Source organism: Xiphophorus maculatus, chromosome 7 (assembly GCF_002775205.1).
Source record: "Xiphophorus maculatus strain JP 163 A chromosome 7, X_maculatus-5.0-male, whole genome shotgun sequence".
Taxonomy (NCBI): Eukaryota; Metazoa; Chordata; class Actinopteri; order Cyprinodontiformes; family Poeciliidae; genus Xiphophorus; species Xiphophorus maculatus.
In genome coordinates, this window is record NC_036449.1 from 7,645,752 (window position 1) to 7,668,590 (window position 22,839).

A 22,839-nucleotide genomic window follows, 5' to 3' on the forward strand; every position below is an offset into this window, starting at 1 on the left:
ATAACTGAACAAAAAAAAAGGACGAAAAGGAAAAAAAGAATAACTCGAGAAGTTGACGTTTGATGGCTTGGGCAACACAGATTTGTGATGCAGCGAAATGATATCACCGCTTTAAAACACATTGACATAAACACACCGTGTCTGAATTCAGCACAGCGGCCCTGCGACTTGCTGACAACGGCTTTCTGAAACTGGGGACAGAGGACAGGACAGTTCTCTGTGCTGCCTCTGCTCTCTGTGTTTGTGTGCGTGTGTGTGTGTGTGTGTGTGTGTGTGTGTGTGTGTGTGTGTGTGTGTGTGCGGGTGTGTGTGTGCGTGATCTAGTGTGGTGGCACTGGCCTCCAGGGACACACAGAGATAGCTGGCTCAGGAATGTAAAGAAGACTTAAAAAAAAACACAGAAGCTATGTTTTGCTTCCCAGTTTAGAGGCCAGCCTCTTGTTAGCGTCAAAGTTTATGTGACTGGGTTTGAAAATTGAAAATACACTGTAGGCGTAGGATACTGTGTTGATATTGTGGGGGAAAAATTAAAAGCTAGTAAAGAATCTGTAGGGAGCGTCGCGTCTAAATGTCTGTCGGAGTTAATGAAAATCATCTGAGTAAAATAGACGCGCTGTTTCTCTTGTTTTTTGTTGCATTTTTTAAATAAAACATATTTCACATTTCCATTAGCCTTCTTATTAAATAATTGAAATCTGCTTAATATTGGCTGCTCTACTTAAACGTGAGACACAGTTAATTCTGTTTTTTTCTACGATGTCTTTGGTTGAAAAATGCTTTTAGCTTTCTTAGATGGCGTAATAACAACTTAGATGAAACACTTCATAACATTCAGTGAGACTGTCACTCCATCCCAGCATAAATGCAAAATGTTAAAAAAAAAAAGAAGAAGGTTCCTTTTAAATGTTTTTATAGGATTAATCTTTGTGTGACCTCAGTGGAAACTGGCCATTGACTATCAGCCCTTTAGCAGCTGATATGTTCCAGCCGAACTGTTGTTAAGCATATACCACAACAACTCATGCAGAGTAGCCCTCATACTTTCAGTGAAATAACACGCCCACAGCGGAGAACAAGTACGACACACACACCCACGGTAAATGACAGGCCGAATGACTGAGATGTTCTTTTAACCCACTTTTCAACGTTGCCAAGTGTGCGTGAGAAGACTCGTGTTTTGTACAAAGAGATAACAGATGCTGTCCTTTTTGTCCGCACAAAACTCAATGGCAAATTCATATTCAAAAGTACTTTGGGGATCTAAGTTAAAGGTTTCTGTAGCTCACATTATTCAAGAGTCTTATTGTAGATGCGGACGACTGTGGGAAGGAATTATCTCCTGTAGCGGTCTGTATCCCGGCGGCTCTGCAAAAGTCTCTGACTGAAGACACGGTTGTATATGACAGTCTCATGAAGAGGAGGCTAAAGGTTGTCCATCGTTCTCTTGATTTTGTGCAAAATCCCCGGAAAAGAACTATTGCATAAGTGAACACCAAGGGACCAAAGATAACATTTAGAGCCAATCAGCACCCAGGAAAATGAATGCCACTCCAGGATTGGCTTCTTTGCGAGAATCGGCCAAACGCACGTCAAATAGCGTTATATCCATGTATTTGAACATCCCAAGCTGCATTTTCCTTTGACTATTTTAGACATCCATTTACAAAACCGTCCAATATAATAAAAGAAATAGACTACAGTCATAAATGCTTTAAATATCAATTATTACAGTACATGGTAACTATAATAACTTGTCCTCTCCTCTTTTTTTCCCCATATTCAAACATCAGAAACAGCCTCCTCGGGACTCTGGAGGGAAACGAGACGCACGGTAAACAAAAGATGCTTTTTTTGTACGGGAGCAACATTCGCCTCACGTTGCGTCCCGTCAAGCCGCAAACTGCTTGATCTGCTTTTTCTGAAGAGGGTTAACGGAGGAGTGAAGGCTGAATCCCAACCATGATTACCTCACATGTAGAGAGCTATGAGAGAAAATGTTTAGTCCCCTGCCTGGGTGACGAAACGTCACTTAATAATTTATCACTTGTCAACTACTTTGCGTTGACTTGCAGAGGTTCCTCAAAGGTCACTCTTCTCTTTAATTTTTATTTTTTTAATTTGTCGACACATGCAAGCTAATTACCTTGTGTTGATCCAGTCATCACGCCTGGGGGAAATTAAAATCAACATGGCGGCCGGCACCTGAGCACATTCGAAATTCAGACGGTGTAACACACTCCAGTTATCCATCCTGCTCCCCCCACCCTCAGGCCGTGCTCTCTTTGAACCTAAATTAATAGCCTTCCTTGCTGCCTCGCGTGTAATTTGAACCCATTCCTTCACTCTGCAATTCGATCTTAATTGCTAACTACTTCCATTTCGAGAGTTGTTAAGCTAACTGCTCGCATGAAGGATGAGTGTGTGTAGCAGTAAACACCAAATTACTTGATCAGATGTCGTTCCTGTGCCTCGAGGATGGCACAGGAAGTCCCCGCTGCTGTCTCGGCAAAAACTAAGCCTGCCGCTTTGCTTTCCGCAGTTCTGTTCTCGCTCCAAAGTGATGAATGGCTGTTTGATGCCTGCACTTTTTTGAGATTGATTGGGAGCTTGATTCCCAGGCCCCTGGATGGTTTACATCTGGCTGTCTCGCGCCCTTTGTCTTGTCAAAAGTCCAGCATTAATTACTTTCATCCTCTCCTACTGTACTGTCGTTATCATCGGAAACTGCGTTTTAATTTGCAACGCCCGCGTCTGCTCTTCGAGCTTCTGTCGGGCGCGCTTTATGATGGAACCCGACGTCTCCCTTTGAGAAAATATTCCGCTTCTCACTACAAGCCGTCAAATAATTCCCCGGCTCCTTCGGCCTCGGCTCCGGCTGGGATTCCCGTTGATCGAGTCCAGCCAAAAGCCCGCCATCTGTCACTTCACACCTTTTCCACGCATTGTGTCGTAAACTAATGACTCTACTGCAAAATGACCCCGGGCTTACTGTGTTTACGTGTCGTAAAACAATCTACTGCTTTTTCTGTTTGCGTCCAGGGGTCATAAATCACGCATACTCCGCTGCTTTTGAGGGTTTCTGCTTAACTTCTCCCAATAATATCACTGCAATGCTGGAAATCGACACCCTGGGTATCAATTATTTACTAAGATTTCAGCCTGAAAGTTGGCCAGTATGTGTTGCTCTGTGAGCTTAATGACCACAGGGAAAAAAAGTCAATAAGTGTAAAAAAAAAAACAAAACCCAGCAACTTTAACAATGTGGCAAGACATTAACATTTCACTCAAATCGACTGAGGTTGGTAGAGGGAACCAATATAATGTATAATTTTTACCGTGAAGGTAGAGCAATTCTTGCCCGATCTGTTTACTGACTCTATTCTATGTTTCCATTCACTACTTGGAGTATGTTTTTTTTTCCAGCATCAATTCAATTTAGAATCCCCCTGGATCTGGTCTCTTCGACATGCGTCACATTTCATGAAGCTGGGAGCGAAGGGCAAGAGGGAAGCTGAGGTGAAAAGACACAGTCGTTTTCAGTCTACCCCTTTAAAAGTCATAACTAGCAGAAAAAGATCATACGCTGCAAAGCGCATTGTACTTCGAAGCCTTTATATGCTGCTAACGCATCCGCGTGGAATGACAGAGTCTCAGCACAATGTATCGTCACAGTGGAAGTCCTTTCAACAAACTTGATCAGAAGATCAAGTTTCTGAACACTGTGTGTATCTCGGTAAAGCAGAAGCTGTGTGTCCTGGAGCGGTGCCGGGTCTGGCATTAGGGTTCGCTATGGCAAAAAAACATTTACATTGCTGGAAACTTACTTAGCCAAGTTTAGGCTCTCTGAGTCACGCTTCAAAAATCAAGAACAATTAGGATAAAACGGATAAGGTGAAATCCTATAGCGTTTATTTCTTTTTTTTTTTTTTAGATTTTCATAACTTTATTTAAACATCAACAAAAATAAACAAAAACAACCCACCCCAAATCAACAAGGAGCATTACAGTGTCCACATAAAAACATACATACAACCTACATTCACAAAAGACAGACAGACATTCCCAGGCATGGTTCAAAGTAGTCGAAACGGTCGGAGAACCAAATGAATGCCATACTGAATGTAAAAATGAAGAGAAAATAAATAAATAAAAAATTACATCCATTTATTTCTATTTGCTCTCAGATTAGCTCCGTTTACTTAAGTGTATGAGTGTAAGCACTAAAACGACGTGATACTCAACATCAGAGATTTGGTTTGTGTTGTATTTGCAAACAAAAGTACCAATGAGATATGTTGTGAACATTCAAAGTTATGTTTTCAAAACATGGTTGTTAGAGGAGTTTAAAATGGAATCTGATGTGATTTGAATAATTATATAAAGCAGAAATTATTAGCAACCTGCCATCAAAAACGTTGACCCCAAAGGTTTAGGGTAGTTTTAAATGTTCTACCTCCCTATTAGTGATCTGATTTGGCTTCCTGGAGTTAAAGCAATGCTAGAAAATATGTGGCGCTGGTAAGGTAGAGTCCACTTCCTGTTTGACTTTCTTGCTTTTACTACACAATCACAGCTAAAAGTACCTAAATGGTTGAGTGTCAGCAGGTTTTATTTTCGCCTGCCTGTCTGAATTCACTCCTTATCCATTACATAATTTTCAGTTTGCATGTTTTGAAAAAGGTGCTATGCTTGAAATCACAACATGGAAGTTCAGCCGTCCACGCAGTTTGGATCAGCCGAGCGGAGACGGGCGGCGGCGGCGGCGGCAGAGCGAGTCACGGAACCGGGCAAGAGGACGGTATAATCAGACAATTAGAACGTTAGACTTAAGACTGCGTCATGGCCGTCACGTTCCCAAGTGTAAATGCAAATGCTTTTGGGTGAGTGCTGTGAGAAGATCTGGAGCAGGTTTTAAATGATTTGCCTCGAAAAACTCCCTGTTCAGCTGTGTGTGTGGCAGCAGAGAGAGGGAAAGGACTCCTGCTGGCACAACAAAGCTGTGATTTAGACTAATAAAACTTTACACTTAAAGCTGAACAGTGTGTATGTTCAGAAGCAAAAGCGGAGTGTGTACACCGGACAGATTTTGAGCACGTGACACGGCTAGCTGTGACTGTGTGTGTTGTAACAGACCAAGCTTTCATTGATTAAAAATCTGTTAAGCTCCATGTTCCTCCAGAGCATGGAGTGATTACACTTTTAGACAGTCTCAGAATACATGTAGGCAAGGCATAACCTGTTCTGATTACAATTAGCAGTGCTAACAGCTATAGGATGCGGTGACTGCAGTGGCAGTTGTGTCAAACGTTTCGCTGGATTGTCACAACAACAGTAGTGGTAGGACTTATTCAGGTCTGGCTTCACCCGTGTACAAAAGAAACCGGGACTATACCGACAAGAACGCCCCAGAACCAATGGTATTTTTAGCTCTGTTGAACCACAGAGATAAACAGTTATCACTGTAGCCTCAAAGAGGGCGATAATGCCTTGGTTTACTTTGTGCGCTTTAAAGAGAAGAACAGAACTGAGGAGAGATGAATTATTCAGAAGGAGATAACCATAGCTCTCCCCACAGGGGATATCTCGCAAACAAGCTTCATTTTTGCTTTTCCTTTCTTTTTTTGCCCATTGTTTCACTAGTGTTATTGTCATTCTCCTTGCACACAGCCAGGTAATGGCAAAAAAAAAAAAAAAATTTAAAAATTGCCACCCACAGTGCTTCGATAGGGCTAGGATATGAATAGTTGTTCATTTTCTGACTCAACAAAATACAATAATATTGATTTCTAAACTATTAAACAACAGAAGTCTTCACAGTGAATTATTGGACATCCAGTTTGACGAATAATCCAATGGTGAGCCATAGTTTGCGAGAGGCAACATCTGCATGTCTGTCAAAACCTTTGGTCACAGCTGGAGTTGTTTTGTTTAGGCATAAAATGTGATCATAAAAACATGATGCAGGGAACTCCCAAAACGTCCCCTGGTGGTGGCGGTGCTAGAGGGGTCCACCATGTTTTTGTTTTTAAAAAATGTTAAAAGTTGACAAGAAATATGAAAATATTAGTAGGTAATTATGTGTTATTGGAAAACTATATTGAGAACACCAACTATCATCTTAAAAAAAGACAAGGACAAAAATATTCAATTGATATAGATAAAAAAATTTTGTCTTTCAGGTAATAATTTAGGTAGTCAGCCAGCTCTATTATAAGTAAATTTAAAGAAATATTACCTGACTCACATCAATCCCACAGCGCGCAATGTTATATGCGAAATGTTAACATCCATCCTAGCTAGGACTCTGTCGTTTCTAGCAGCCGCTCCACTAACATTAACGATTCTTGGTCGTGTTCAGGCTCATTGTCTCCATCACTGCCCCTCAGACTTCAGAAAATGAACGTGTCCAACTTTGTTTGATCCTTTATCCAAGACTTGTTGCTTTAATTGACTAAATTAAGAGTTGAGAGGAAGAGACAGGCAGTCGCTAAGCAGTTCCATGGTTAAAAAAAAAACAGACACTTAAGCTCAGACTTTTTATGCATTTGCTTTGAACCGTTTCACCAATGATACTCTTTAACCCAACATCACTGTTATGGGTGTATGAAAAGCCTGTTTTAAATAAAATGACATTCAGCCTGGCAGGCTGCCAGGCTTATCATAATCCGAGGGAATTCCTGATCACGTTTGTTCTTTATACAGGGTGGGGCACAGCTTTCCATACATAGAAATAAACATTTTACATTGGACATTTTATTTTTGTGGGACTCGCTGCATGTCTTGGACCACTTTGTGGTTGATCTGCAACATTTCCAGTTTTCTGAAACTTGAAAATAGGTTTTGCCACAGTGTCGTGTGTGTGATGCTCGTTCCATGTTTTCTGTTATAGTTTCATGCAACCATGCAACCGCTTCCCGATCCAGCCATCAGTATGATTTCAATTCTTTGCTCTTTTGTCAAACGCATCGTCTTGAGTATCTAAAATATAAAAGAAATATATATTTTTTACATTCTCCTATGTATGGAAACGTACGGCCCACCCTGTACAGGCCTTCGATGTAGCTACTAGAAGAGACTTACAACTGCGAGGTTTTGCGATTTTGCTACTGATGTCGTTCTTCCGTCGTCAAGAAAACTGTTGGTATTGACATTCTCGCCAAATAAAGGAGGTTGAGCTGTCTTTTCGATGACAAGTCCTGAGGCTTTTAGGGATCCTTAGAATGAAACGGAAGAATTGTCAAGACGACAGCCTGTTTCGTCCTCCCCAAAGCTACTCAAAAATCAGCCGAGGCAGTCCCACGCAGGAGGGATGAGCACATGTTCGTTCCAACCGAGTGCTCACGGAGCGGCTCGTGAATGCGGATGAGGAGGCTCTCCTTGGTAAACAGGCCTCGCTGTTCAGACTGAGTGCATGCACCTGGTGTTCACATACTCAAATTTACATGCTAATTAACAACCATTGTTGGCTTAATTGTTCTCATTGCGTAATTTAGATATTATTCCAGCGTGATCCTGCTTTCAGACGTAATCCACAAACACATTTGGCCACATGTCACTTTGCGAATAAGTTTGTCTCTGGGTCTTTTGTTTTGGTGCGGTGTATCCTTGGAGTGAATAATTGTGTTATGTTTGCGATAATCTTTAAATTGATGAGAATGGACATTTGAGGCCACACTCAATCAATCAGTGCTGCTGTGCAATATGTTTTGCTCCCACCCTCTTTTTTCCCCCCCAATTTGCTCGTATATATTCAAAGGAAAATATGTTCTTTGTTCATTGTGTGCTGTCCTCACACCTACCTCAGTAGTCAGCCCAGGCTCCCAGCAGTTCGAATTGATTTTCATGGAGACCCAACATTGTGCAACTGCAGAAACAATCTTGAAAGGATCCCAGCGGTATCCTGTTTGTATTCTACGAAGTTTTGCAACACACAGCTCCATATGGTTTTTTTCTTCTTCTTCTTCTTCTTTGTGTTCATATCCTCGGACTCCACAGCTGCAGCACAGCACATTTTCAAATCTATTTAGAGAAGTGAACTTGGGCTCCGTGATTGTGTGAAAAAAAAAAAAAAAAAAAAATCTGTTTCTACATGATGATTATTTAAAACAATTATTCAGTTCAGAAAACCAACGTATCTGTTACTTTTCAAGGCCAGTGAACTTCAGTTCGGCATAAAAGGCTCCCCGGCACCTTGTTAAAGAATTTCTATTGGATTTTTTTTTTTTCAACTTGTTTTGTTGTCAAAACAAGTTGAGCAGACTTTACTTCTTTCAAAAAGAAGGAAAGCAACTGATATAAGTTTCTATAAAGTTGCTTAATTTTATTCAGATTTTTCTTTCTTGTTCTGAAGCTCTTTGTGTTGGAAACTGTAAATTCGGTTCTCCATGTTTTTCAGAGGCATCCCACAAGGCTCTTTCTTTGGTCCAATTTACTTTAGCACTGTATGTTCGCTCGCACTTCACCTTCTTTGTGTGGACAATGTGATATTTTAATTTACTCAGAGAACACAGTTTGTTTTTCTCAAATAAAACCATAGAAGAAGTCGCACACAGGTTAGGACGTACTAGCAATGGTTACATGCTGACTGAGCAGACTTTACTCACTGCTAAATCTACCAAAACCTTTTCTAAAAGCTGCAGTTCAGACCTAAATTCTGATAAATGTAATTTTTTTTCCTCAGATAGAAGGAAGACTACAAGTTTTTGTTTAAATTTCACTTTTAACTTTAGAACTGATATGAAACATTTTAGTTCAGCTTGGACATATTGACCCATTGCAAATCTCACAAACCTCGAATGCAAGTATTTCTAAAGAACAAACCGTATAATTTGGGACTAACTAGTTGTTTTTAGTGCAAGTAAAACGTTCCAATGATATTTTTAATTGCAGTGTTTCCTTTTCCTTAAATTATATCTTTGATTTTTAACAGTTCACAGATGTCAGCTAAGAATATTAGGATGCCTAATGACATTATGTTGAGAGTCCGTGTTGGACATCTTCCAAAAAAAAAGGAAAGGAGCAATTATATTCAGTCATGCATGACTTAAAAGCCTAAATAAGTTGATTATTGCCTTTATTTGAAATAGAATCAATTACTTGCATGAGGCACTGTAGCTACAGCATTACATTTCAAACCATTAATTTTCATAACGAGAGAATTGCTGAAGCCATCAGAGAGAAGCGTTTGATTAAAATGTCACCTGTGCTGTCTTTCCATTTAATTTTGCTTTTCCAAAGAGACGTAGAGTCCTTTACCCGGTTTATTTTAGTGCTGCAAGCTAAAAAAAAGTGTGTTTGCCTAATGCACATAATGCATTAGGATGATGGGGACGTTTTACTTAATGTTCTGCTTCTAATTTACATAGTGGAGGGTATAAAAGCATACGAGCTACAAAGCTGCAGCAGCTGAAAGGCATGCTGAATGCCATAATGCAGATTATCTCCCTTTCCTGTAGTACTGTCAAATTTTATTTTACTTTATTTTTTCCGTGTGCGTTTTTAGAGATAGTTTTCCCAAAAGATGTGCCTTTCTTTGGATTCACTCGGCACTGCAGTGCTGCTGTATCCCTTTCATCCCTCTCGTTTCCTCCTCCTCATCGCCCACCAGCTTCCTTTCTTCCTCAATAGCACCGATGCCTACATGTACTCTGCTCAGCTCTGCACACTTCTCCAGTTTATGGCATCTGACCAGTGGGGGATATGTTGGTGGGGGTATTTTTTTATTTGATTTTTTCCCCCCCACTCTTCAAACTGCTGTCATATGGCCTAATTAATAATCACTAATCCTTTTAGCGCATCCATAGCCCACACCTCGGAGTTTTTTTAATGTGTGTTGGTGTAAATATTCAAGTGGCAGGAAACAAACACTTTTGTCTCAAGAGCACGTACATACAGTATATTTACATGTGTAAGTGATTGAAGCATTCAGTTCTGCTTTGCTGTATTTTTATATTTTTTTAATTATTTTTTTCCCACCCACTAAGTCTGGGAGTTTTTTTTTTTTTTTTTTTTGCTGCATTGGTTCTGTTATAGCCTTCCCTCTGCTGAGACGTGACGCGGGAATATGAAGCGTTTTGGTAGTATGACGGTCCAATGAGTTTGTGTCGTTTGTCATGTTCTGCTTTGTTATGCGTTAAAGATGAAGGCGTAGTTTCCAGTCATCAGCTTCGCATTCCGGTTCACATCCGCTTAAAAACGCGACCTTGCTCTTATGTCGGATTGTTGCTCTGATTGAAAACGCTTTGCATTTTCTAAAGGTCGGTAACGACACGCTGCCACCGAACTCAATTATCTGATAAATCTTCTGATAAATCCGTTAATAGTAGTCTAATACAAACGTGACGGCGGTTTAAGGGTAGGCAAAAATTATGTTCGCATGTAGTTCTCTGAAATTTTGGAGATTTGAGTTGAAGAAGTCCACTTTGCTCTTGGTCCCTCTGAGGGTTTCACCTTCAGATTCTAGGAATAAATAATGCAGATATAATTCATCTACTGTGTTATATTGTCAAATAAGTATCAACTCTTTTTTCTTTTCTTCAAGAAACGCCGTATTTAGGCTCAAAATGTGAATTCAGCTCCAAACTGAAATAGGTGTTCTAATGTACATCCTTGTCTGACTGGTCCATTAGGTTTTTCATGTTTAAACAGTAAAATAAATGAAAAGCCTGGATTAATTTTCCTCCAGCAAGCATGGAAGATTACGCGTCTTAAACATTTCGAACACGTCTCACCGATGTTCTGCTCCAGTTTTTTATTCTTTTGTCGCTCCTGTTCCCTTCTCCTGGTCCCGACAGGCCGACTTTGCAAATTTATTCGCGAGCATATGCCGCCTGATTATCGAGCTAAAACATTGGCACAAATACAGTTACTCACTGAAACCACAACAAGGAGTCGTGTCGTGTCTGTTTCATTTTGCTAATAAGGTTTGAGGTGTGCACATGTAGAATGAGCCAAATGAGATGTGGAGTGAAAAAAAAGTAACATCTCATGTTGGAGACCAATTGACTGTACCAGCGGAGGAACTGCAAAGGGCGAGCGGTTAAAGAGGGAAGTGATGAGGGGAATGACGGAGTAACTTGATGGCGACTTACGGTCTGCGGGTTGAGGTAAGCAGAGGAGAGTACATGGGGGTCCAACAGTTGGTGTGGTGTGGTGGTTTTCCAAATGGGGAAGTTCCAGCAGGTGATTGAGGGCGGACAGGCAGCGGCTGAGTGGCGGGCGTGACGCACCCAGGTGCAAGGCCCAACGGAGCAGCTAGGATCAGATACTTCAGGTGGTTCAGAGAGTGTTCAGCGCAGGTTCACTGTAGAGGAAGGAACAGATGAAAAAGAGTCAGAACAATGAGGACACCGGGAATACTGTACTGACAGCTAGAGAGTACCACTGTAGAAGCGGAACCATCTGGCATCTGCCTCCGGGAAGCCGCTCCTCTTTAAGGACCTTGCAGATTGGTGGTGATGAGTAACAGCTGGATCCCATCAGCCTGCCACCCTGTGAAGGAGAAGAAAACCACTACCCTGCAGAACCCAACATAAACAAGTGAAGCATAAGAAGATATAGGAATGAAACACAGATCATTTTTGATATTTTAAGCTGTCTACAACATCTTTTGCTAGCTATTAGCCCGGTTAGCATTGCTAACAGTAAACAGTGGGAAACTGTGAATTAGAAAAAAGTCCAAAGATAGATTTTTTTTATTTTTTTACCAAACAAATCACGGCTTTATTGTTTTGAAAGCATAGGCTGAGTGTTTCTAATGGGTCAACACAGAGTTGCGTAAGATAATTTTGCGTGCACTAAATTCAGTCTGTTGTCTCCTGACCTTAGGACAACATCTGAAGATCAACAAATCACGCTCTGTTCCATGTAAGGAAACTTAATTACAGAGACATAATTGGCTAAATATGATAAGCAAGACTCCAATCATCAGAACCACTCTTGGGGGGGGGAAAAAAAAGGCCGGCGCGTACAGCCTCCGAGGTAGTGGCCTCTAATCTAGTTTTCGAGAGTGGAAATAAGGACAAATGCCCGGCCAAGTCATGCTGGAGTTTTAAATAGGAAAGAAAAAAAGTCAATATTTAATGAAGAATCCCAGTTTGAGAATTGCAGCAGCAGTATTCTTGTGCATTAGCTGGGGAGGATACAAACGCACAGGAAGAGAAGTTGTCACACAAAGCAAATTGCTTTTCTGTAACTTTTCGGGTCAGAAACAGTGTAGCCTTGAAAGTGTTCACAGTAATACAGTATAGCTTTATAAAACTGAGAAAATAGCATATTGATGGGATGAATCTGATGTTTTAAAGTGTGATTCTATAAAGTCAGCGATCATAGTTCCCCTAGATGTAGGAGCGATATCCCATTTTACCGTGGCTTTGTACAAAAATTCAACAAAATCCATGTGTTGGGGGGCTAACGGCAGTTCTTAGATCATTTTTCAAATCAAGTCAAGCTTAAACTATTCACATTCTTAGGATTCAACTTTATACTGGTGTATATTAACCATCTACACTCTCACAAGAGACTATTCTTAATTGTGCCACTCTTCTTTTTTTAGCACGGGACTCTCGTGATGCGGAAAAGGTGATTTGAAATAGCATGTTTTGCAAAATACGGTAGCGCAAAAACTCGTTTTATCGAAATAGGCGTGTTTCCATCAAGCACATTTATTTCCGTAAAGTGCACGAGTGTATGGTCAATGGAAACTCAGCTACTGGATATAATGTCACAAAACCTCTCTTTAAAAAAAAAGAACTTGATCAGCCCCTTTAATGGTTCACGCCCAGTGCAGTGACGAATGGTTTCTCCGCTGCACTCTGTCCTGATTACATCCAGCATGTTGAAGCTGATGTCAGACGTAAGATGTATTTTGAAGCCGTGGCGAGCTCTCCATCATCTCTTTAAGCTATTTGGTTAGCCGTTCAGTTTGTAGTGTTATGTCTTACATTGATGTATTATCAGCCCTGGGGCTTCTGTAATGGAGGTGCCACTTAATTAATACAGAGCCCCACTTAAGCCCAGTGAGCAATCAGATGGAAAAGCATAAGCATTACTCAAGATCTGGTACTCTGTTTTCATTAAAACAGAATTGCAGGGACACGCATTCACATTAACAGTATGGAGGAGTGGATGCGTGGGCGCGTGAGCCGCTCAGCGTGTCGTTAGAGATGCTGTCATTCTCCTCTCAGGACCAAGGCCTTTCAGCGAATTGTCACCACTCCCTCGGTAGCGCAGGTGACTCCCCCTCCGCCACCCAAGAACCTTCCCTGAGAACCGGGAGCGAGGAGGTCGGAGGTCAGGCCGTATATAAACAGGTGTCAAGTGCCGCGATCGAGTCGGGGGGACATATGAGACTCGGGATGGAAACCCAGCCGGGCTGCCGGGAGAGAAGAAAGGTAACGGACGACTCCCGCCTGTCAACGCGATGTCATGGTTTCGGGTTTAGCAAATTAAACCGTCTCGCGTGTAGGAGTTGACCTTTTCAAAGAGTGGATATGTGTGCTTCCAGGAGATCATAGCCACGGGTCTTTTTGGGTGCGTTAAATTATTGAACCAGTGTAACCGTCTCTATCTCCCTGGGTTTGATTCATTATAACATTAGCGTGCCAAAATATTTTATTATTTTTTCAACCTTATTCCTTTTTCTTTAAAAAAAAAAGCTTTCTCTCTTGTAAAACCCCAGCATGAGGTTGGTATGTTTTTTTCCAACACCAAGACCTTTTAGGGGTTTTGTGCTGCGTAATTACCACAATCTGACCTGACTGAACTAATTGGTTTTAGATGTGAACACTGCAATGTCCTTGTAGGTCTTACATTTATTTAACAGGAGGAAACAAGTTACTGGCCCATTAGAAACAGTGACATTATGAAATATCGAGTTGTTAAGCAGGTGTCCAAAGAAAAAGATGTAATTAAAAAAAAAGGTTGCGTGACAAAACCAAAAACAATAATAAAAAAAATGTAAGGACAAAGCTTAAATGTCTGCCTACATTATTAGGGTTCAAGTAAAGCAAAACTTACCCGACTCTACCACGCGAAACAAGCTCCTGCTGTTACTCCTACCTATTGCAATAAGCCACCAGCCTTCATGTTTATGGAAAAGTTGATTCACTTCAACGAAAAGACTTAAGTTACCCCAAGTGATGCTCAATTACAGTCAAACTAAGTACACTCCTACCGCTTTTGTATGAATTCAGACGAAAAGTAACAGAATTGCTTCTGCTGTTGTTTAACTGATCTTCAGTAAGTGTGAGTGCCTCTATAAAAGCATTTGTTTTTAGCTGCTCTGGAGCATACAAGTACATGTTAACAAAATGCCAAAAAAAGGAAAGGAAAGGAAAGCAAAGCGCTTAGAGAAGCAACCTCCATCAATCTGGTAAGGAGGTTGCGAGTTCATGTCCAAGCAACATCAAATCCAAATTGTACTCAACATAAAAAAAAACAGCTGCCAGTTTTCTGACCATGTGAGCTTTCCAGAAAGTTCAGCAGCGGCAGGCCAGAATGTGAAATTCGCACAGAATAAACATAACGCACAGTGCTTGGTGCACCAATGCCTTGCATGAACTTGGTGGAAGGATTTTGGAGGGAATGTGAGAGATGATAATTTGGGCTTGTTTGACCGCAGCTTGACCAGACCAGTGTACCTTCAAGTCATTAAGTCCACCTTTGAATTTCCCTGTATACCAAAATGTTCTGCATCCGAAGATACGGCCAACTGTCAAATGCGTGAATAAAAATAAATAAATAAATAAATAAATAAATAAAGGCTGCTGAAATGTCTCCAAACCTCAGTGAAGTGATATTGTTAGGAAATGTGTCAAAATGGTGTGAGAGACTGATAGTTGTTAAAAAAAAGACATCAAACAAAAAGAACCCACCACTTCAAGTCATGATTGCTGAAAGTGGTTCTGTAACCTATTGAATAATTGTTGATATCCCATAATTATACCTGTCACAATAAATCCAGTCTTTTTGAGACTTGTTAGTGTTTTTATGAAATAATAGAGCATCCTCTGTTCTTGCTGCAGGAGCATTCAGGAGAATACTGCAGTAAATTCACGTGTGCAGCCTCACTTCTTTAATTGACATGTTTTTCTGTCAGCATTTATCCAAAATCCTCCCTTTCATCCCAGTGACAGCTCCTTGGCGTTGTGCTCCCCCGTTACATTTTTTCTCCGTTACGGTCTACGCTGTATTCATCCTCGCGCGTTAAGCCCCGGAGATTCAGTTTAATGGAGTTTAGGTTTTCAGAGAGCTTTATTTTAGCGGTGGTCATTGTTTCTCGCATGCGATTTGCGGCTTATATGAGCTTTTTGAAAGCTGTAGCAAAATCTAAGCGGTTGTGACATGTGATTTGGGATTCGAACCCAGACCTTGTTACTGATACTGATTTCAGTCAATTCCGATGTATATATTGTCTTTTAAACTTTCTGGATTGACACACACACACACACAAATCCTGTAGTGTATAAAACTAGTCCGTGTTACTCAGCTCCGTAGTTAAAACAAGTACTCAAAATGTTTCAAGCAAAAAGAAAATGATTACAAGTGTCACTACATCCAGCATGACGTAGCGCTTCTACTGTGTAGGCCCCGCCTACTCAAGTTAAATTGGCCAATCACCTCAGCTTTCCAGAGGGGGGAAGGAAAGAAAGTTAGCTTTAACAATGTAAACACTAACAATTGTTTATTAATAATAAAATATCAGGTGGACATTTTATGTATTCAAATATATAAAGCTTCAACCAATCAAACTCCAGCTCTTATCCCTGCAAATAGCTGGGTTTGAGGCGGGCCCTCCTCTGTAGCAGAGTCCCAAGATGGCTGCCACAAAAGACACTCCCTCAAGGTAACAAACGTTTCTTCTTCTTCTTGTTTTATGGCGGTTGGCAAACAATAACAAACATTTCTCTAACCCTCCAGAATTGAAAAAGAAGGTTAGAGAAAAACTTACTGCATCTTAACATTTTACTCATTTGCTCCCCCTTCTTCGAGTTAACTCAGGAAATTTAAAAAGATCATCAGCAATAAGGTGTTTTTTTTTTTGTTTTTTTTACCTGGACAATGCTGCCTGGTGAACAAGTATAGCTGGAGGGCAAAGTAATATTCATGCTCCCTTCCCTTTCAAGGAAGCAATATTTTAAGGAGTCCTTCTTCTTCTACTGTGGAGTCCTACTTTTTTTCCTGGTCAAACGGCTTCTTACTCAAGAAAAAGACGTGTTTGTCTTCATTAGCTCCTCCCTGAGGCAGCACAGCTCTAAGGCCAACATTTGAAGCGTCCACTTGTACAACAAACGGCTTGGAAAAGTTAGGACTCTGCTCGACAACGAGGTTCACATTTTAAGCTTTCTTCAGCGTCTCATGTTGGTGTTTAGCATGATTAGCATGTCACTTAGCTGGCATGATTAGCACTGCTGGCTGTAAACGACAAACTCGGTGGGTTTTGTCGTGATTGGAGACCCGACCCAGTTACATTTACTCTATTACATTTATGAGTAACTTTTTTAAAAAAATGTACTTTTACTCCGCTGTACTTTTTACTTGAGTAATTTTATTGTGAAGTGTCACTATTCTTACTTGATTAAGATTCTTTGCCCCCTGAATGAAAAACAAACACGTTTAAACCAAAAATACACCAGACAAAAACACACACCCAACGTTTATGTTAACGTTTTATACGTTTTTTTTTTATTTTATTGAAGATAACGGATTTTGAAAAAAAAAGAAGCCTAATTTTGTTATTTTTTGTTACTTGTATGATTTGTTGTCATTTTAGTCCTTAAAATACCAAGATGTACAGATAATTACATTTGGTTCGTCTGATTATGTAATTTTTAAATATTAAATGATTGATAATCTGACCGGTTACTCAGTACTTGAGTAGACTTTTTGCCAAATACTTTTTTAGTCGTGCTTGAGTAATTTCTTGGATGGCTGCTTTTTACTTTGAGTGAAAATATGTTGAAGTAGTTCCACTCTTAACGCTAACACATTTTTGGATACTCTACCCACCTCTGACTTGCACCTTATTTCAGTTTTATGTCGTTACTACTGCAGTTCAGGTATCCGAAACGGTTTTAGGTTTGAAAAGTTAAGTGACCAGTCAAGGAAGGTCAAATATAAAACCTGTCACTTCTGGTCATTATAGCCAATGTATTTGGTTACCTTCAAAGATGACCTCTTGGTTCCTGTAGGTTATCCGTCATCCTCCCACAGAAGTCTGTGAATTTCTGATGATGACTCACATTCTCCTCCAACATAAAGTGTTTTCCTATTCCCGACAAATATTGACAAATGTCCGACTGCCTCTAGACTGCCTCTACTTTCTGTGTAGTGATTAATTTAGGCTGACCTACCCCACTTCACTGTCGCAATTCATATAGAAACTAGACTAGATTAAGAAATGATACAACAAATTCTGCCCCAAACAGATTGCATGACAGGACTTTCTAATTAATGTGACTTCTGTGAGCTACTTTTCAAAGTTATCTTCCCTTTGTCTCTCCTTTTTGTGTTTTGTCTTTGACAGTTCAGGTGTCAGTTCTCTGCTGCAGCTTCGTGCTGGAAAGCTGTGAACTGTATAATTTCCTGCTAATTAGACATGTTTCCTCTCCAGCCCACGAAGAGAGGCTGCTGGAGTGCACCGTGTGAACGTTTGTGTGTTCCTCTGAGTCTGCGTGTGTGTTTTATGTGAGCACCGCGAGCTGAACTCCTGTTGTTTTATAGCTCGCCTCTTCACCTACTTCCTCCTTGGTCTTCATTAGAGTGTGTGCTGCTTCTCTTCCCGGGATCTGGAGAGGAATTTTAAGGATTTGAGTTGCACAACTTGATCTCGAAAGCATCCGCTGAAAACCAAACATAGGTCAAAACCCCCCAAAACAAAACGCTTTAGAACCAAACGCTGCATTCAACACGGTTGTGTAATTATATGCAGAGACACTCAGGATGTCAGAGATCTTTGATGAATCAGAGAAAAGTGGCTGCATTTCTATTACAAATATTCTTTGTCTTTATCAAGGTTTCCCCCCAAAAACTTGCTAAGTCCGGTGGTTGGGTGCTAGGTCATTCATCCAGCAGCCCGTCGTGTTTTTGAGTTAAAAAATGTTTAAAGTTAGCAGGAAATTTGAGAATGTCTCTTGATAATTATGTGTTATTGAAAGATTGAAGATTAATACCTGAACACCAGCTATAAAATCTTAAAAAATGCAAACATTTTAAAAAGACTTAAATAAATAAGCAATGCTTAGCCTGGTAGGGGCACAATTAAAGCCTGGTGGTCCGCCAGGCTTATAATACACTGAGGGAAACCCTACATATTATGTAAATGTGGAAAAAAAAACACAAGATTGATTGCTATGTTCCCATTAAATAAGAAACACACTTTAAATGATACATGAATAAGATTATTCAAGCCATTAGTCATTAAAAAACATTTTCTGTTTTGGTTTTTCTTGAGTTTTTTTTTTTGTCTAAGTGGTCACTTAGACAAAACCCCCTAAACTCTCAGCTTAACTCTGGAGAAAATCCGCTTTACTTCATTTGTAAACCGTTTTCTGTTAAGTGCTTCGGCATCGGACTGGAAAACTGTGAGCTGGACGTTTTAATTGAGAACGATTTCCATTAGTGCTCAGCTGCTTCTGAGCGTCCCTTGTTTTCTTGTCTTACCTAGCTAACATGAAAAATACAAAAGTAGTCATAGTTTTCCTTCACTTTTTTCCACCATTTTCTCATGTTAGTGCACAAACTTAATGTATTTGTTTGGTTGGGAGGCTCGAGGGGATGGTTTTATGACACAGACCAAAACTAAATAGTGGATAATTGTGAAAGTGGAAGAAAATTAATACAAGGTTTTCATTTGCTACCCCTAAATGAAAAACCAGTGGAACCAGCTGCCTGCAGAAGTTTCTTACTTAGCCGGTAGAGTCCATCTGCATGTGATTTTGTTCTCTGCATAAATATAGCTACTCTATGAAGGTCTAAGAGGTACCGCACATTGCCCTGAACAAAACGCCACCATGATTAATGTCAGCATTACATTGTGGTAGCAGCGTTGATTTCGACCTATTCAGCGATGCTTACCGACATACTTGATGTTTGCTGCCGATTTTGATGATGGCACTAGACAAAGTGCAATGTTTGTTAGTGGCTTCACAATCGGTGACAGTTTGATGTTGTTGTTTTTTTGGGGGAGGTTTTAGGGATGTAAAGCATTTTGAACGGCCTTGTTGCTGAAATGTGCTGTACAAATAAAGGATCCTTGGAGAAAACCTGTCAGAGGCGGAATAACAAAACATGAGACTGGGGCCGAGGTTCACCTTCCAGCAGGGAAATAAGACCAGACATACAGATAGAGCAACAGCTTAGAGCAGAGCAAGAAGTAATCTGCTATAGAATAGAATATACTTTATTGATCCCCAAGGGGAAATTGCTTATTTGTTGAAAACAACTCCATCTTAGGTGATAAATACAAAGTTTGTAAAATATATATAAATATATATATACCTAAGAGTGAATAATAAAGAGTGAATAGTTCAAAATGACTAGATATAAACAAATAAATAAATAACAAGCAATCACATGCAGCATATTAATCAATAAATAAAGGTGTAGTCTAATCCATCCATCCATCCATTTTCTTACACCCTTGTCCCTAGTGAGGTCAGGAGGTGCTGGTGTTTATCTCCAGCTAACGTTCCGGGCGATAGGCGGGGTCACCCTGGACAGGTCGCCAGTCTGTCTCAGGGCAACACAGAGACAGACAGGACACAACCATGCACACACACACCTAGGGAAGAATTTAGAGAGACCAATTAACCTGACAGTCATGTTTTTGGACTGTGGGAGGAAGCCGGAGTGGTGTAGCCTAAGCTTTGACGTAAAAATAAACAAGCATCTGTGGCGAAACAGGATATTTTATATCATTAGAGCCTCTCCTTTAAGAATGAGCTTTAGCTATTAGAAGAAAAAAAAAGGCTAAAAAGGCTCAGCCTGGTCTTATATTGCATGATATATATGCAAACAATAGATTTCAGATTTATCATTTGCAAAACACTTTGGAAGCCATGCATTTATTTCACCCAAAGCAACAACCAGACTTATTGCAGTCAAAAACATTGTCTGTACCTGAAAGGAATATGTGTGGATGTGTGTACACAAACAAACTTTTTTGCTTTTTTTTTTGCTTTTTTTTTTAGCTTTTTTGACAATCACAATAAAGTTTCTATTCTATTCTATCATTTTACGATTTAATAAACTGCAAAATCTTAGCTTGGATGCGGCAAAACTGTGAAAAGGTTTCAGAGAGTTGTTCATCTCCCTTTTCAGAGCGACTCTTTCCGTTAAAGTCTGGCGGGATTTTATATTCATAAAAACAAGCAGGAAGGCGGCGATCGATAACACGAGCTGAATTCTTAAGCGTCGAGTTGGTTTTAATGAAGTAGTCCCAGCTTATTTAAAGTGTGGGGAATAAAATGTTTTAAGAGACAATGTCGGTTTAGCCCCCATTTTATGGTGGCTGTGAAAGGTTTGGTGTTAGAGGCTCTTTAAGGTCTTTATAGATTAACTACCGTTTTTGAATGATAAGATTTTGGACGACGCCATAAATTAGTTTCACAGGTTTTCGTTACTCCTTTAGTACCTTGCCTTTAAGCTTCAGCAGGTCCACAGTCTCTCATCTCGGCAGCCGACACAAGCCTCACACGGAGGGCGGAGCGAGGGCTGGGGGGGCGACTGTCGACAATAATCGATCCGTCCTTTTGTTCCTGTTTACTGTTCCTGGTGGAGGTTAGGGAAACGGCGGCCATATCTCAGCGGCAGCCGATGGCACAAGAGGGATCGCATTTCTGAGCGGCTCCTTCAGGTTGCCGTAGAAACCGAGCGAGGGCTATTTGTTCCAATTTGCTCTGTGGCATTGAGATCAAAAAGCTTGGAACCAATGCTAATATGCACTCCACCATATTTGCATCTGTGTTTGCAGGAAAAAAACCCCAAAACACACACACACAGTGGGGCATCTGCTCACCTCATTTACATCTATATTGTTCCCCTACAGTTCGGTGCAACGCAAGGCCTCCTACGTTTTACAGGCTTTAATAAATGGTTTTGAACTTTCTGGTTTGTTATTATCCTCTCGGTCCTTTAGGCTTGATGTAAAGGCTACTCGCTGCTCCCTGCCCCAATCCCCCCACCCCCAGCCCTTCAGCCCCCCTCAACCCGGAGGAGGCTGCTGAGTTTAAAGACCGTTCCTGCTCCGCCTTCCCTGCCCCATTGAAAAGTTGGCGGTTTGTTTACGAGAGCACCAGCTTCTTTGTGGCTTTGCGCTCCACTCATAAGAAGGAGGCGAACAGCGCATTGAAGACTCACTCTCCCCCTCCCACCCCTCGCCTCTCACCCCTCTTCTTTCTCTCCCTTCTTCCAGAATCAATCTGAAAAGGACAGACCGACCCGCTCAGCCCCCCCGCACCCCCGTTCCCACACCCCAGTGATGCTTAGCCGGTGAGTACGCTCTACTTGTTTGCACTCAGAACTTTTCCCCCCGTTACTTTTTAACGCTTTCCTTGTGCTTTCTGCTTTCAGTTTCTTTTCGCTACTCAGCTGACTTTTTCCTTCTTTTCTCGTCTTTCCCCCAGAAGTTTGCCGGTCAACACCAAACTTCTCCCTGGTCTTGGGTTGAAAATGATTCTGTTGTTCCTTCTCTTTTATGCAAATCGCACCAATCTCTGAGGGCTTTGTAGTCGTAGGCCATCCAAGTTGGTGAAAACCCCCCTTTTTTTTTAATGAATGGGTTCATTTGAAAAGCAGCGTGGAGAATAAGATACTGTATGGATGGAAGCTGAGTGTATGGGCAGAAGGGCTTCATGCAGGCTACTGAATTATAAGACGATCTCTCAATCTCTCTATCCCTCAGCTACCTCCTTTATTCTCGGTGTGGGTTTTTGTTGCTTGCGGTTCGTCGTGTTGTGTCTGTTTGAGAGTTAATCAGTGAATCATTCCAGTTGCAGACAGCCTTGAGCCCGTTTGACAGTGAAATCATTATTCATGAGACACGGGTGCGCACTCACCTTGCAAAATCACCTCCAGCAGAACAAACTGGAGCCAACATTTGTACATTTGAATGTTGGTTTGCTTGGTGTTAGCTGCACACACAAAAAAATAAAAAACTATAAAATAAAATAGTCTCAACACCGGAGGATCAAAGTTTCTGAGTAGTAACGGGATCATTTACTTTTTGTTTGCAAATAAGAAAAGAATGCAGCTGAGTTTCATGAGGGGGATGAAACTCATCTCCCTCTGCCCTACACTCTCTATAAAAGTTGGTCATTTTTCACTTTTAGCTGTCTAATTTCTTACAAAACAATATCATCTTCTGATAGCTGCGAATAAAGCGAAGAAACATTCATCAATGGATTTGAGCATGGCCGTAATCATGCAACAGATTTCGGTCCAGAAGGTGCTCAATATGTAAAAAAGACGACAAATTACACTAAATTTATCAAATTTCAACAGCTACTTTAATATTTTTTTAGAAAGTGGGGTTTTTCGGTGTAACTGTGAGTAGTCAACAGGTGAAATGTAGTAGACAGCAGGGTGATCTTTTCTTAGGGACAGTTACCAATAAGGTCCCAATAAGTTCAACCAAACAATAATTAGATTGTTTTCCTTCCTTTGCGTAAAAACCTGTAGATGATTATTAATATCCACTTAACTGTAGAGGAATTATCCTTTTTTTTTTAGTTTTTTTAGATTGAAAAATAGCATGATGAGCAGTAAATTATATGCCACATAGCATATTTCATTTTAATTATGTCATAATAATTATAACTCTCCAGCGTCTTCTATTCTTCC

General features: G+C 40.6%; 1 protein-coding gene across 2 annotated transcripts in view; it reads left to right on the top strand.

Annotated features, from left to right (window-relative positions):
• Window positions 1-22,839, top strand: part of sema5b (semaphorin 5B) — a 236,644-nt gene that overhangs the window by 22,478 nt on the left and 191,327 nt on the right. For both annotated transcript variants that reach the window (XM_023336501.1, XM_023336503.1), the window contains exon 2: window positions 21,413-21,489. The gene's annotated coding sequence lies outside the window, so the exon portion shown is untranslated. The remainder of the gene's footprint in view (window positions 1-21,412; window positions 21,490-22,839) is intronic.